The sequence below is a fragment of the Cervus elaphus genome, unplaced genomic scaffold, assembly GCF_910594005.1.
Source record: "Cervus elaphus unplaced genomic scaffold, mCerEla1.1, whole genome shotgun sequence".
NCBI lineage: Eukaryota > Metazoa > Chordata > Mammalia > Artiodactyla > Cervidae > Cervus > Cervus elaphus.
The window spans coordinates 895,342-912,688 of record NW_025316783.1 but is presented as its reverse complement, the minus strand read 5'-3'; positions in this window follow the sequence as shown (position 1 = coordinate 912,688).

Below are 17,347 nucleotides of genomic sequence, written 5' to 3'. Positions count from 1 at the left end.
CTGAGTTTGTGGCCTCAAGTGGAATGGACACCGCGATGCCCTGACTCGAAATAAGGCCGGATATCCGTGCAGTGACTTGAATGCAGGCTCGTCTTGCATCTCCCAAGACGAAAGGATGTCTGAATCCCCTGTGGAGACCACAGAGAAAGACCTAGTTCCCCATCTCATCGCGACCGGAGGCCTCACATCCTTTGAAAATTTCAGAAGTACGCGGTGATCAGTGCCTCCAAAGGAGACGATGCCTGACTCCTCGTGAAACTTGATAGGAGTCCCAGGATTCCTGTGGCACGTGGAAAGGGACCCTTGGTCTCCCGCCTCACCTGGAGAGGCGTCCCAATTGCCCTGCCAAGCCTCGAGGAGAATCCCGAGTTTTCCCTCACAACTAGGTAGGAGTCCTGACGTCGCTGAAGAAACACATGTGTGGAAGGGCCATTCCCGTCGTAACTCGAAAATATACCCCAGGTTCCCGCCGCAAATCGAGAAAAACCATGAGACTTCCCCCTCGCCGCGAGATGACGCCCGATTCCCGTGCACTGCGTGCAGAGCAATTCCGTGTTGCACATCACACAGGAAAGGAGCCTTGATTTCCTTGATGGCACACCAGAGAAAGCCCAAGAACACTGTTTCAAGGCTAGAGGGATCCTGAGGTCACTGTAGCAACACGAAAGAGCTCCGTGGACCAAAAATCAACTCGAGATGAGAGGTTAGTCCCTGGATTCGACTCCAGAGGAATACCACCTTACCACAAGCACTTCAAGAGGAGGCTTCTCTCAGCTCTAGGTATGTGAGAGGAACCCTGAGTTTGCGGCCTCAAGTGGAATGGACACTGCGATGCCCTGATTCGAAGTAAGACCGGATATGCCTGCAGTGACTTGAATGCAGGCTCGTCTTGCATCTCCCAAGACGAAAGGTTGTCTGAATCCCCTGTGGAGACCACAGAGAAAGACCCATTTCCCCACATCATCGCGACCGGAGGCCTCACATCCTTTGAAAACTCCAGAGGGACACAGAGATCAGTGCCTCCAAAGGAGACGATGCCTGACTCCTCGTGAAACTTGATAGGAGTCCCAGGATTCCTGTGGCACGTGGAAAGGGACACTTGGTCTCCCGCCTCAGCTGGAGAGGGGTCCCAATTGCCCTGCCAAGCCTCGAGGAGAATCCCGAGTTGTCCCTCGCAACTAGGCAGGAGTCCTGACATCACTGAACGAACACGTGCGTGGAAGGGCCATCCCCGTCGTAACTGGAGAATATACCCCAGGTTCCAGCCGCAACTCGAGAAAAACCATGAGACTTCCCCCTCGCCCCGAGATGAGGGCCGATTCCCCTGCACTGCGTGCAGAGCAATTCCGTGTTGCACATCACACATGAAAGGAGTCTTAATTTCCTTGATGGCACTCCAGAGAAACCCAAAGAACAGTGTTTCAAGGCTAGAGGGATCCTGAGGTCACTGTAGCAACACGAAAGAGCTCCGTGGACCAAAAATCAACTCGAGATGAGAGGTAAGTCCCTGGCTTCGACTCCAGAGGAATACCACCTTACCACAAGCACCTCAAGAGGAGGCTTCTCTCAGCTCTAGGTATGTGAGAGGGACCCTGAGTTTGCGGCCTCAAGTGGAATGGACACCGCGATGCCCTGACTCGAAATAAGGCCGGATATCCCTGCAGCGACTTGAATGCAGGCTCGTCTTGCATCTCCCAAAATGAACGAATGTCTGAATCCCCTGTGGAGATCGCAGAGAAAGACCTAGTTCCCCACCTCATGGCGACCGGAGGCCTCACATCCTTTGAAAACTCCAGAGGTCCGCGGAGATCAGTGCCTCCAAAGGAGACGATGCCTGACTCCTCGTGAAACATGATAGGAGTCCCCGGATTCCTGTGGCACGTGGAAAGGGACACTTGGTCTCCCGCCTCAGCTGGAGAGGCGTCCCAATTGCCCTGCCAAGCCTCGAGGGGAATCCCGAGTTTTCCCTCGCATCTAGGCAGGAGTCTGACGTCGATGAACAAACACGTGGGTGGAAGGGCCATCCCCGTCGTAACTCGAGAATATACCCCAGGGTCCCGCCGCAACTCGAGAAAAACCATGAGACTTCCCCCTCGCCGTGAGATGAGGCCCGATTCCCCTGCACTGCGTGCAGAGCAATTCCGTGTTGCACATCACACATGAAAGGAGCCTTGATTTTCTTGATGGCACTACAGAGAAACCCCAAGAACACTGTTTCAAGGCTAGAGGGACCCTGAGGTCACTGTAGCAACACGAAAGAGCTCCGTGGACCAAAAATCAACTCGAGATGAGAGGTTAGTCCCTGACTTCGACTCCAGAGGAATACCACCTTACCACAAGCACCTCAAGAGGAGGCTTCTCTCAGCTCTATGTATGTGAGAGGGACCCTGAGTTTGCCGCCTCAAGTGGAATGGAGACCGCGATGCCCTGACTCGAAATCAGGCCGGATATCCCTGCAGTGACTTGAATGCAGGCTCGTCTTGCATCTCCCAAGACGAAAGGATGTCTGAATCCCCTGTGGAGACCACAGAGAAAGACCTAGTTCCCCACCTCATCGCGACCGGAGGCCTCACATCCTTTGAAAACTCCAGAGGTACGCGGAGATCAGTGCCTCCAAAGGAGACGATGCCTGACTCCTCGTGAAACTTGATAGGAGACCCAGGATTCCTCTGGCACGTGGAAAGGGACCCTTGGTATCCCGCCTCAGCTGGAGAGGCGTCCCAATTGCCCTGCCAAGCCTCGAGGAGAATCCCGAGTTGTCCGTCGCAACTAGGCAGGAGTCCTGACGTCGCTGAACAAACACGTGTGTGGAAGGGCCATCCCCGTCCTAACTCGAGAATATACCCCAGGTTCCCGCCGCAACTCGAGAAAAATCATGAGACTTCCCCCTCGCCGCGAGATGAGGCCCGATTCCGCTACACTGCGTGCAGAGCAATTGCGTGTTGCACATCACACATGAAAGGAGCCTTGATTTCCTTGATGGCACTCCAGAGAAACCCCAAGAACACTGTTTCAAGGTTGAGGGATCCTGAGGTCACTGTAGCAACACGAAAGAGCTCCGTGGACCAAAAATCAACTCGAGATGAGAGGTTAGTCCCTGGCTTCGACTCCAGAGGAATACCACCTTTCCACAAGCACCTCAAGAGGAGGCTTCTCTCAGCTCAGGGTGTGTGAGAGGGACCCTGAGTTTGCGGCCTCAAGTGGAATGGAGACCGCGATGCCCTGACTCGAAATAAGGCCGGATATCCCTGCAGTGACTTGAATGCAGGCTCGTCTTGCATCTGCCACGACGAAAGGATGTCTGAATCCCCTGTGGAGACCACAGAGAAAGACCTAGTTCCCCACCTCATCGCAACCGGAAGCCTCATATCCTTTGAAAACTACAGAGGTACGCGGAGATCAGTGCCTCCAAAGGAGACGATGCCTGACTCCTCGTGAAACTTGATAGGAGTCCCAGGATTCCTGTGGCTCGTGGAAAGGGACCCTTGGTCTCCCGCCTCAGCTGGAGAGGCGTCCCAATTGCCCTGCCAAGCCTCGAGGAGAATCCCGAGTTGTCCCTCGTAACTAGGCAGGAGTTCTGACATGGCTGAACAAACACGTGGGTGGAAGGGCCCTCCCCGTCGTAACTCGAGAATATATCCCAGGTTCCCTCCGCAACTCGAGAAAAACCATGAGATTTCTCCCTCGCCGCAAAATGATGCCCGATTCCACTGCAATGCATGCAGAGTAATTCCGTGTTGCACATCACACATGAAAGGAGCCTTGATTTCCTTGATGGCACTCCAGAGAAACCCCAAGAACACTGTTCCAAGGCCAGAGTGCTCCTGAGGTCACTGTAGCCACACTGAAGAGCTCCGTTTACCAAAAATCAACTCGAGATGAGAGGTTAGTCCCTGGCTTCGACTCCACAGGAATACCACCTTACCACAAGCACCTCAAGAGGAGGCTTCTCTCAGCTCTAGCTATGTGAGAGGGACCCTGAGTTTGTGGCCTCAAGTGGAATGGACACCGCGATGCCCTGACTCGAAATAAGGCCGGATATCCGTGCAGTGACTTGAATGCAGGCTCGTCTTGCATCTCCCAAGACGAAAGGATGTCTGAATCCCCTGTGGAGACCACAGAGAAAGACCTAGTTCCCCATCTCATCGCGACCGGAGGCCTCACATCCTTTGAAAATTTCAGAAGTACGCGGTGATCAGTGCCTCCAAAGGAGACGATGCCTGACTCCTCGTGAAACTTGATAGGAGTCCCAGGATTCCTGTGGCACGTGGAAAGGGACCCTTGGTCTCCCGCCTCACCTGGAGAGGCGTCCCAATTGCCCTGCCAAGCCTCGAGGAGAATCCCGAGTTTTCCCTCACAACTAGGTAGGAGTCCTGACGTCGCTGAAGAAACACATGTGTGGAAGGGCCATTCCCGTCGTAACTCGAAAATATACCCCAGGTTCCCGCCGCAAATCGAGAAAAACCATGAGACTTCCCCCTCGCCGCGAGATGACGCCCGATTCCCGTGCACTGCGTGCAGAGCAATTCCGTGTTGCACATCACACAGGAAAGGAGCCTTGATTTCCTTGATGGCACACCAGAGAAAGCCCAAGAACACTGTTTCAAGGCTAGAGGGATCCTGAGGTCACTGTAGCAACACGAAAGAGCTCCGTGGACCAAAAATCAACTCGAGATGAGAGGTTAGTCCCTGGATTCGACTCCAGAGGAATACCACCTTACCACAAGCACTTCAAGAGGAGGCTTCTCTCAGCTCTAGGTATGTGAGAGGAACCCTGAGTTTGCGGCCTCAAGTGGAATGGACACTGCGATGCCCTGATTCGAAGTAAGACCGGATATGCCTGCAGTGACTTGAATGCAGGCTCGTCTTGCATCTCCCAAGACGAAAGGTTGTCTGAATCCCCTGTGGAGACCACAGAGAAAGACCCATTTCCCCACATCATCGCGACCGGAGGCCTCACATCCTTTGAAAACTCCAGAGGGAAACGGAGATCAGTGCCTCCAAAGGAGACGATGCCTGACTCCTCGTGAAACTTGATAGGAGTCCCAGGATTCCTGTGGCACGTGGAAAGGGACACTTGGTCTCCCGCCTCAGCTGGAGAGGGGTCCCAATTGCCCTGCCAAGCCTCGAGGAGAATCCCGAGTTGTCCCTCGCAACTAGGCAGGAGTCCTGACATCACTGAACGAACACGTGCGTGGAAGGGCCATCCCCGTCGTAACTGGAGAATATACCCCAGGTTCCAGCCGCAACTCGAGAAAAACCATGAGACTTCCCCCTCGCCCCGAGATGAGGGCCGATTCCCCTGCACTGCGTGCAGAGCAATTCCGTGTTGCACATCACACATGAAAGGAGTCTTAATTTCCTTGATGGCACTCCAGAGAAACCCAAAGAACAGTGTTTCAAGGCTAGAGGGATCCTGAGGTCACTGTAGCAACACGAAAGAGCTCCGTGGACCAAAAATCAACTCGAGATGAGAGGTAAGTCCCTGGCTTCGACTCCAGAGGAATACCACCTTACCACAAGCACCTCAAGAGGAGGCTTCTCTCAGCTCTAGGTATGTGAGAGGGACCCTGAGTTTGCGGCCTCAAGTGGAATGGACACCGCGATGCCCTGACTCGAAATAAGGCCGGATATCCCTGCAGCGACTTGAATGCAGGCTCGTCTTGCATCTCCCAAAATGAACGAATGTCTGAATCCCCTGTGGAGATCGCAGAGAAAGACCTAGTTCCCCACCTCATGGCGACCGGAGGCCTCACATCCTTTGAAAACTCCAGAGGTCCGCGGAGATCAGTGCCTCCAAAGGAGACGATGCCTGACTCCTCGTGAAACATGATAGGAGTCCCCGGATTCCTGTGGCACGTGGAAAGGGACACTTGGTCTCCCGCCTCAGCTGGAGAGGCGTCCCAATTGCCCTGCCAAGCCTCGAGGGGAATCCCGAGTTTTCCCTCGCATCTAGGCAGGAGTCTGACGTCGATGAACAAACACGTGGGTGGAAGGGCCATCCCCGTCGTAACTCGAGAATATACCCCAGGGTCCCGCCGCAACTCGAGAAAAACCATGAGACTTCCCCCTCGCCGTGAGATGAGGCCCGATTCCCCTGCACTGCGTGCAGAGCAATTCCGTGTTGCACATCACACATGAAAGGAGCCTTGATTTTCTTGATGGCACTACAGAGAAACCCCAAGAACACTGTTTCAAGGCTAGAGGGACCCTGAGGTCACTGTAGCAACAGGAAAGAGCTCCGTGGACCAAAAATCAACTCGAGATGAGAGGTTAGTCCCTGACTTCGACTCCAGAGGAATACCACCTTACCACAAGCACCTCAAGAGGAGGCTTCTCTCAGCTCTATGTATGTGAGAGGGACCCTGAGTTTGCCGCCTCAAGTGGAATGGAGACCGCGATGCCCTGACTCGAAATCAGGCCGGATATCCCTGCAGTGACTTGAATGCAGGCTCGTCTTGCATCTCCCAAGACGAAAGGATGTCTGAATCCCCTGTGGAGACCACAGAGAAAGACCTAGTTCCCCACCTCATCGCGACCGGAGGCCTCACATCCTTTGAAAACTCCAGAGGTACGCGGAGATCAGTGCCTCCAAAGGAGACGATGCCTGACTCCTCGTGAAACTTGATAGGAGACCCAGGATTCCTCTGGCACGTGGAAAGGGACCCTTGGTATCCCGCCTCAGCTGGAGAGGCGTCCCAATTGCCCTGCCAAGCCTCGAGGAGTATCCCGAGTTGTCCGTCGCAACTAGGCAGGAGTCCTGACGTCGCTGAACAAACACGTGTGTGGAAGGGCCATCCCCGTCCTAACTCGAGAATATACCCCAGGTTCCCGCCGCAACTCGAGAAAAATCATGAGACTTCCCCCTCGCCGCGAGATGAGGCCCGATTCCGCTACACTGCGTGCAGAGCAATTGCGTGTTGCACATCACACATGAAAGGAGCCTTGATTTCCTTGATGGCACTCCAGAGAAACCCCAAGAACACTGTTTCAAGGTTGAGGGATCCTGAGGTCACTGTAGCAACACGAAAGAGCTCCGTGGACCAAAAATCAACTCGAGATGAGAGGTTAGTCCCTGGCTTCGACTCCAGAGGAATACCACCTTTCCACAAGCACCTCAAGAGGAGGCTTCTCTCAGCTCAGGGTGTGTGAGAGGGACCCTGAGTTTGCGGCCTCAAGTGGAATGGAGACCGCGATGCCGTGACTCGAAATAAGGCCGGATATCCCTGCAGTGACTTGAATGCAGGCTCGTATTGCATCTCCCAACACGAAAGGATGTCTGAATCCCCTGTGGAGACCACAGAGAAAGACCTAGTTCCCCACCTCATCGCGACCGGAGGCCTCACATCCTTTGAAAACTCCAGAGGTACGCGGAGATCAGTGCCTCCAAAGGAGACGATGCCTGACTCCTCGTGAAACTTGATAGGAGTCCCAGGATTCCTGTGGCACGTGGAAAGGGACCCTTGGTCTCCCGCCTCAGCTGGAGAGGCGTCCCAATTGCCCTGCCAAGCCTCGAGGAAAATCCCGAGTTGTCCCTCGCAACTGGGCAGGAGTCCGGACGTCGCTGAACAAACACGTGGGTGGAAGGGCCATCCCCGTCGTAACTCGAGAATATACCCCAGGTTCCCGCCGCAACTCGAGAAAAACCATGAGACTTCCCCCTCGATGCAAAATAAGGCCCGATACCCTGCACTGCGTGCAGAGCAATTCCGTGTTGCACATCACACATGAAAGGAGCCTTGATTTCCTTGATGGCACTCCAGAGAAACCCCAAGAACACTGTTTCAAGGTTGAGGGATCCTGAGGTCACTGTAGCAACACGAAAGAGCTCTGTGGACCAAAAATGAACTCGAGATGAGAGGTTAGTCCCTGGCTTCGACTCCAGAGGAATACCACCTTACCACAAGCACCTCAAGAGGAGGCTTCTCTCAGCTCTATGGATGTGAGAGGGACTCTGAGTTTGCGGCCTCAAGTGGAATGGAGACCGCGATGCCCTGACTCGAAATCAGGCCGGATATCCCTGCAGTGACTTGAATGCAGGCTCGTCTTGCTTCTCCCAAGATGAAAGGATGTCTGAATCCCCTGTGGAGACCACAGAGAAAGACCTAGTTCCCCACCTCATTGCGACCGGAGGCCTCACATCCTTTGAAAACTCCAGAGGTACGCGGAGATCAGTGCCTCCAAAGGAGACGATGCCTGACTCCTCGTGAAACTTGATAGGAGTCACAGGATTCCTGTGGCACGTGGAAAGGGAACCTTGGTCTCCCGCCTCAGCTGGAGAGGCGTCCCAATTGCACTTCCAAGCCTTGAGGAGAATCCAGAGTTGTCCCTCGCAACTAGGCAGGAGTACGGACATGGCTGAACAAACACGTGGGTGGAAGGGCCATCCCCGTCGTAACTCGAGAATATACCCCAGGTTCCCATCGCAACTCGAGAAAAACCATGAGACTTCCCCCTAGATGCAAAATAAGGCCCGATACCCTGCACTGCGTGCAGAGCAATTCCGTGTTGCACATCACACATGAAAGGAGCCTTGATTTCCTTGATGGCACTCCAGAGAAACCCCAAGAACACTGTTTCAAGGCTGGAGGCATCCTGAGATCCCTGTATCAGCACGAAAGAGCTCCGTGGACCATGAATCAACTCGAGATGAGAGGTTAGTACCTGGCTTCGACTCCAGAGGAATACCACCTTACCACAAGCACCTCAAGAGGAGGCTTCTCTCAGCTCTAGCTATGTGAGAGGGACCCTGAGTTTGCGGCCTCAAGTGGAATGGACACAGCGATGCCCTGACTCGAAATAAGGCCGGATATCCCTGCAGTGACTTGAAGGCAGGCTCGTCTTGCATCTCCCAAGACGAAAGGATGTCTGAATCCCCTGTGGAGACCACAGAGAAAGACCTAGTTCCCCACCTCATCGCGACCGGAGGCCTCACATCCTTTGAAAACTCCAGAGGTATGCGGAGATTAGTGCCCAAAGGAGACGATGCCTGACCCCTCGTGAAACTTGATAGGAGTCCCAGGATTCCTGTGGCACGTGGAAAGGGACCCTTGGTCTCCCGCCTCAGCTGGAGAGGCGTCCCAATTGCCCTGCCAAGCCTCGAGGAGAATCCCGAGTTGTCCCTCGCAACTAGGCAGGAGTCCTGACGGTGCTGAACAAACACGTGGGTGGAAGGGCCAGACCCGTCGTAACTCGAGAATATACCCCAGGTTCCCGCCGCAACTCGAGAAAAACCATGAGACTTCCCCCTCGCCGCGAGATGAGGCCCGATTCCCCTGCACTGCGTGCAGAGCAATTCCGTGTTGCACATCACACATGAAAGGAGCCTTTATTTCCTTGATGGCACTCCAGAGAAACCCCAAGAACACTGTTTCAAGGCTGGAGGGATCCTGAGGTCCCTGTAGCAGCACGAAAGAGCTCCGTGGACCATGAATCAACTCGAGATGAGAGGTTAGTCCCTGGATTCGACTCCAGAGGAATACCACCTTACCACAAGCACCTCAAGAGGAGGCTTCTCTCAGCTCTAGCTATGTGAGAGGGACCCTGAGTTTGCGGCCTCAAGTGGAATGGACACCGCGATGCCCTGACGCGAAATAAAGCCGGATATCCCTGCAGTGACTTGAATGCAGGCTCGTCTTGCATCTCCCAAGACGAAAGGATGTCTGAATCCCCTGTGGAGACCACAGAGAAAGACCTAGTTCCCACCTCATCGCGACCGGAGGCCTCACATCCTTTGAAAACTCCAGAGGTACGCGGAGATCAGTGCCTCCAAAGGAGACGATGCCTGACTCCTAGTGAAACTTGATAGGAGTCCCAGGATTCCTGTGGCACGTAGAAAGGGACCCTTGGTCTCCCGCCTCAGCTGGAGAGGCGTCCCAATTGCCCTGCCAAGCCTCGAGGAGAATCCCGAGTTGTCCCTCGCAACTAAGCAGGAGTCCTGACGTCGCTGAACAAACACGTGGGTGGAAGGGCCATCCCCGTCGTAACTCGAGAATATACCCCAGGTTCCCGCCGCAACTCGAGAAAAACCATGAGACTTCCCCCTCGCCGCGAGATGAGGCCCGATTCCCCTGCACTGCGTGCAGAGCAATTCCGTGTTGCACATCACACATGAAAGGAGCCTTGATTTCCTTGATGGCACTCCAGAGAAATCCCAAGAACACTGTTTCAAGGTTGAGGGATCCTCAGGTCACTGTAGCAACACGAAAGAGCTCCGTGGACCAAAAATCAACTCGAGATGAGAGGTTAGTCCCTGGCTTCGACTCCAGAGGAATACCACCTTACCACAAGCACCTCAAGAGGAGGCTTCTCTCAGCTCTAGGTATGTGAGAGGGACCCTGAGTTTGCGGCCTCAAGTGAAATAGGCACCACGATGCCCTGACGCGAAGTAAGGCCGGATATCCCTGCAGTGACTTGAATGTAGGCTCGTATTGCATCTCCCAAGACGAAAGGGTGTCTGAATCCCCTGAGGAGACCACAGAGAAAGACCTAGTTCCTCACCTCATCGCGACCGGAGGCCTCACATCCTTTGAAATCTCCAGAGGTATGCGGAGATTAGTGCCTCAAAGGAGACGATGCCTGACCCCTCGTGAAACTTGATAGGAGACCCAGGATTCCTCTGGCACGTGGAAAGGGACCCTTGGTCTCCCGCCTCACCTGGAGAGGCGTCCCAATTGCCCTGCCAAGCCTCGAGGAAAATCCCGATTTGTCCCTCGCAACTAGGCAGGAGTCCTGCCGTCGCTGAACTAACACGTGTGTGGAAGTGCCATCCCCGTCGTAACTCGAGAATATACCGCAGGTTCCCGCCGCAACTCGAGAAAAGCCATGAGACTTCCCCCTCGCCGCGAGATGAGGCCCGATTCCGCTGCACTGCGTGCAGAGCAATTCTGTGTTGCACATCACACATGAAAGGAGCCTTGATTTCCTTGATGGCACTCCAGAGAAACCCCAAGAACACTGTTTCAAGGTTGAGGGATCCTGAGGTCACTGTAGCAACACGAAAGAGCTCCGTGGACCAAAAATCAACTCGAGATGAGAGGTTAGTCCCTGGCTTCGACTCCAGAGGAATACCACCTTACCACAAGCACCGTAAGAGGAGGCTTCTCTCAGCTCTAGGTATGTGAGAGGGACCCTGAGTTTGCGGCCTCAAGTGGAATGGACACCGCGATTCCCTGACGCGAAATAAGGCCGGATATCCCTGCAGTGACTTGAATGCAGGCTCGTCTTGCATCTCCCAAGACGAAAGGATGTCTGAATCCCCTGTGGAGACCACAGAGAATGACCTAGTTCCCCACCTCATCACGACCGGAGGCCTCACATCCTTTGAAAACTCCAGAGGTACGCAGAGATCAGTGCCTCCAAAGGAGACGATGCCTGACTTCTCGTGAAACTTGATAGGAGTCCCAGGATTCCTGTGGCACGTGGAAAGGGACACTTGGTCTCCCGCCTCAGCTGGAGAGGCGTCCCAATTGCCCTGCCAAGCCTCGAGGAGAATCCCGAGTTGTCCCTCGCAACTAGGCAGGAGTCCTGACGTCGCTGAAGAAACACGTGGGTGGAAGGGCCATCCCCTCGTAACTCGAGAGTATTCCCCAGGTTCCCGCCGCAACTCGAGAAAAACCATGAGACCTCCCCCTCGCCGCGAGATGAGGCCCGATTCCCCTGCACTGCGTGCAGAGCAATTCCGTGTTGCACATCACACATGAAAGGAGCCTTGATTTCCTTGATGGCACTCCAGAGAAACCCCAAGATCACTGTTTCAAGGCTAGAGGGATCCTGAGGTCACTGTAGCAACACGAAAGAGCTCCGTGGACCAAAAATCAACTCGAGATGAGAGGTTAGTCCCTGGCTTCGACTCCAGAGGAATACCACCTTACCACAAGCACCTCAAGAGGAGGCTTCTCTCAGCTCTAGGTATGTGAGAGGGACCCTGAGTTTGCGGCCTCAAGTGGAATGGAGACCGCGATGCCCTGACTCGAAATAAGGCCGGATATCCCTGCAGTGACTTGAGTGCAGGCTCATCTTGCATCTCCCAAGACGAAAGGATGTCTGAATCCCCTGTGGAGACCACAGAGAAAGACCTAGTTCCCCACCTCATTGCGACCGGAGGCCTCACATTCTTTGAAAACTCCAGAGGTACGCGGAGATCAGTGCCTCCAAAGGAGACGATGCCTGACTCCTCGTGAAACTTGATAGGAGTCCCAGGATTCCTGTGGCACGTGGAAAGGGACCCTTGGTCTCCAGCCTCATCTGGAGAGGCGTCGCAATTGCCCTGCCAAGCCTCGAGGAGAATCCCGAGTTGTCCCTCGCAACTAGGCAGGGGTCCTGACGTCGCTGAACAAACACGTGGGTGGAAGGGCCATCCCCGTCGTAACTCGAGAATACACCCCAGGTTCCCGCCGCAACTCGAGAAAAACCATGAGACTTCCCCCTCGCCGCGAGATTAGGCCCGATTCCCCTGCACTGCGTGCAGAGCAATTCCGTGTTGCACATCACAAATGAAAGGAGCCTTGATTTCCTTGATGGCACTCCAGAGAAACCCCAAGAACACTGTTTCAAGGCTGGAGGCATCCTGAGATCCCTGTATCAGCACGAAAGAGCTCCGTGGACCATGAATCAACTCGAGATGAGAGGTTAGTACCTGGCTTCGACTCCAGAGGAATACCACCTTACCACAAGCACCTCAAGAGGAGGCTTCTCTCAGCTCTAGCTATGTGAGAGGGACCCTGAGTTTGCGGCCTCAAGTGGAATGGACACCGTGATGCCCTGACTCGAAATAAGGCCGGATATCCCTGCAGTGACTTGAAGGCAGGCTCGTCTTGCATCTCCCAAGACGAAAGGATGTCTGAATCCCCTGTGGAGACCACAGAGAAAGACCTAGTTCCCCACCTCATCGCGACCGGAGGCCTCACATCCTTTGAAAACTCCAGAGGTATGCGGAGATTAGTGCCTCAAAGGAGACGATGCCTGACCCCTCGTGAAACTTGATAGGAGTCCCAGGATTCCTGTGGCACGTGGAAAGGGACCCTTGGTCTCCCGCCTCAGCTGGAGAGGCGTCCCAATTGCCCTGCCAAGCCTCGAGGAGAATCCCGAGTTGTCCCTCGCAACTAGGCAGGAGTCCTGACGGTGCTGAACAAACACGTGGGTGGAAGGGCCAGACCCGTCGTAACTCGAGAATATACCCCAGGTTCCCGCCGCAACTCGAGAAAAACCATGAGACTTCCCCCTCGCCGCGAGATGAGGCCCGATTCCCCTGCACTGCGTGCAGAGCAATTCCGTGTTGCACATCACACATGAAAGGAGCCTTGATTTCCTTGATGGCACTCCAGAGAAACCCCAAGAACACTGTTTCAAGGCTGGAGGGATCCTGAGGTCCCTGTAGCAGCACGAAAGAGCTCCGTGGACCATGAATCAACTCGAGATGAGAGGTTAGTCCCTGGATTCGACTCCAGAGGAATACCACCTTACCACAAGCACCTCAAGAGGAGGCTTCTCTCAGCTCTAGCTATGTGAGAGGGACCCTGAGTTTGCGGCCTCAAGTGGAATGGACACCGCGATGCCCTGACGCGAAATAAAGCCGGATATCCCTGCAGTGACTTGAATGCAGGCTCGTCTTGCATCTCCCAAGACGAAAGGATGTCTGAATCCCCTGTGGAGACCACAGAGAAAGACCTAGTTCCCACCTCATCGCGACCGGAGGCCTCACATCCTTTGAAAACTCCAGAGGTACGCGGAGATCAGTGCCTCCAAAGGAGACGATGCCTGACTCCTAGTGAAACTTGATAGGAGTCCTAGGATTCCTGTGGCACGTGGAAAGGGACCCTTGGTCTCCCGCCTCAGCTGGAGAGGCGTCCCAATTGCCCTGCCAAGCCTCGAGGAGAATCCCGAGTTGTCCCTCGCAACTAAGCAGGAGTCCTGACGTCGCTGAACAAACACGTGGGTGGAAGGGCCATCCCCGTCGTAACTCGAGAATATACCCCAGGTTCCCGCCGCAACTCGAGAAAAACCATGAGACTTCCCCCTCGCCGCGAGATGAGGCCCGATTCCCCTGCACTGCGTGCAGAGCAATTCCGTGTTGCACATCACACATGAAAGGAGCCTTGATTTCCTTGATGGCACTCCAGAGAAATCCCAAGAACACTGTTTCAAGGTTGAGGGATCCTCAGGTCACTGTAGCAACACGAAAGAGCTCCGTGGACCAAAAATCAACTCGAGATGAGAGGTTAGTCCCTGGCTTCGACTCCAGAGGAATACCACCTTACCACAAGCACCTCAAGAGGAGGCTTCTCTCAGCTGTATGTATGTGAGAGGGACCCTGAGTTTGCGGCCTCAAGTGGAATAGGCACCACGATGCCCTGACGCGAAGTAAGGCCGGATATCCCTGCAGTGACTTGAATGCAGGCTCGTATTGCATCTCCCAAGACGAAAGGGTGTCTGAATCCCCTGTGGAGACCACAGAGAAAGACCTAGTTCCTCACCTCATCGCGACCGGAGGCCTCACATCCTTTGAAATCTCCAGAGGTATGCGGAGATTAGTGCCTCAAAGGAGACGATGCCTGACTCCTCGTGAAACTTGATAGGAGTCCCAGGCTTCCTGCGGCACGTGGAAAGGGACCCTTGGTCTCCCGTCTCAGCTGGAGAGGCGTCCCAATTGCCCTGCCAATCCTCGAGGAGAATCCCGAGTTGTCCCTCGCAACTAGGCAGGAGTCCTGACATCGCTGAAGAAACACGTGAGTGGAAGGACCATCCGCGTCGTAACTCGAGAATATATCCCAGGTTCCCGCTGCAACTCGAGAAAATCCATGAGACTTCCCCCTGGCCGTGAGATGAGGCCCGATTCCCCTGCACTGCATGCAGAGCAATTCGGTGCTGCACATCACACATGAAAGGATCCTTGATTTCCTTGATGGCAATCCAGAGAAACCCCAAGAACACTGTTTCAAGGCTAGAGGGATCCTGAGGTCACTGTAGCAACACGAAAGAGCTCCGTGGACCAAAAATCAAATCGAGATGAGAGGTTAGTCACTGGCTTCGACTCCAGAGGAATACCACCTTACCACAAGCACCTCAAGAGGAGGCTTCTCTCAGGTCTAGGTATGTGAGAGGGACCCTGATTTTGCGGCCTCAAGTGGAATGAACACCGCGATGCCCTGACTCGAAATAAGGCCGGATATCCGTGCAGTGACTTGAATGCAGGCTCGTCTTGCATCTCCCAAGACGAAAGGATGTCTGAATCCCCTGTGGAGACCACAGAGAAAGACCTAGTTCCCCACCTCATCGCGACCGGAGGCCTCACATCCTTTGAAAACTCCAGAGGTACGCGGAGATCAGTGCCTCCAAAGGAGACGATGCCTGACTCCTCGTGAAACTTGATATGAATCCCAGGATTGCTGTGGCACGTGGAAAGGGACCCTTGGTCTCCCGCCTCAGCTGGAGACGCGTTCCAATTGCCCTGCCAAGCCTCGAGGAGAATCCCGCGTTGTCCCACACAACTAGGCAGGAGTCCTGACGCGGCTGAACAAACACGTGTGTGGAAGGGCCATCCCCGTCGTAACTCGAGAATATACCCCAGGTTCCCGCCGCAACTCGAGAAAAACCATGAGACTTCCCCCTCGACACGAGATGAGGCCCGATTCCCTTGCACTGCGTGCAGAGCAATTCCATGTTGCACATCACACATGAAAGGAGCCTTGATTTCCTTGATGGCACTCCAGAGAAACCCCAAGAACACTGTTCCAAGGCTAGAGGGGTCCTGAGGTCACTGTAGCCACACTAAAGAGCTACGTGGACCAAAAATCAACTCGAGATGAGAGGTTAGTCCCTGGCTTCGACTCCAGAGGAATACCACCTTACCACAAGCACCTCAAGAGGAAGCTTCTCGCAGCTTTAGGTATGTGAGAGGAACCCTGAGTTTGCAGCCTCAAGTGGAATGGATACCGCGATGCCCTGACTCGAAATAAGGCCGGATATCCCTGCAGTGACTTGAATGCAGGCTCGTCTTGCATCTCCCACGACGAAAGGATGTCTGAATCCCCTGTGGAGACCACAGAGAAAGACCTAGTTCCCCACCTCATCGCGACCGGAGGCCTCACATCCTTTGAAAACTCCAGAGGTAAGCGGAGATCAGTGCCTCCAAAGGAGATGATGCCTGACTCCTCGTCAAACTTGATAGGAGTCCCAGGATTCCTGCGGCACGTGGAAAGGGACCCTTCGTCTCTCGCCTCAGCTGGAGAGGCGTTCCAATTGCCCTGCCAAGCCTCGAGGAGAATCCCGAGTTGTCCCTCGCAACTAGGCAGGAGTCCTGACGTCGCTGAAGAAACAGGTGGTTGGAAGGACCATCCGCCTCGTAACTCGAGAATATACCCCAGGTTCCGGCCGCAACTCGAGAAAATCCATGAGACTTCCCCCTCGCCGTGAGATGAGGCCCGATTCCCCTGCACTGCATGCAGAGCAATTCGGTGCTGCACATCACACATGAAAGGAGCCTTGATTTCCTTGATGGCACTCCAGAGAAACCCCAAGAACACTGTTTCAAGGCCAGAGGGATCCTGAGGTCACTGTAGCAACACGAAAGAGCTCCGTGGACCAAAAATCAACTCGAGATGAGAGGTTAGTCCCTGGCTTGGACTCCAGAGGAATACCACCTTACCACAAGCACCTCAAGAGGAGGCTTCTCTCAGCTCTAGGTATGTGAGAGGGACCCTGATTTTGCGGCCTCAAGTGGAATGGACACCGCGATGCCCTGACTCGAAATAAGGCCGGATATCCCTGCAGTGACTTGAATGCAGGCTCGTCTTGCATCTCCCAAGATGAAAGGATGTCTGAATCCCCTGTGGAGACCACAGAGAAAGACCTAGTTCCTCACCTCATTGCGACCGGAGGCCTCTCATCCTTTGAAAACTCCAGAGGTACGCGGAGATCAGTGCCTCCAAAGGAGACGATGCCTGACTCCTCGTGAAACTTGATAGGAGTCCCAGGATTCCTGTGGCACGTGGAAAGGAACCCTTGGTCTCCCGCCTCAGCTGGAGAGGCGTCCCAATTGCCCTGCCAAGCCTCGAGGAGAATCCCGAGTTGTCCCTCGCAACTAGGCAGGAGTCCTGACGCGGCTGAAGAAACACGTGGGTGGAAGGGCCATCCCCGTCGTAACTCGAGAATATAGCCCAGGTTCCCGCCGCAAATCGAGAAAAACCATGAGACTTCCCCCTCGCCGCGAGATGAGGCCCGATTCCCCTACTCTGCGTGCAGAGCAATTCCGTGTTGCACATCACACATGAAAGGAGCCTTGATTTCCTTGATGGCACTCCAGAGAAACCCCAAGAACACTGTTTCAAGGCTAGAGGGATCCTGAGGT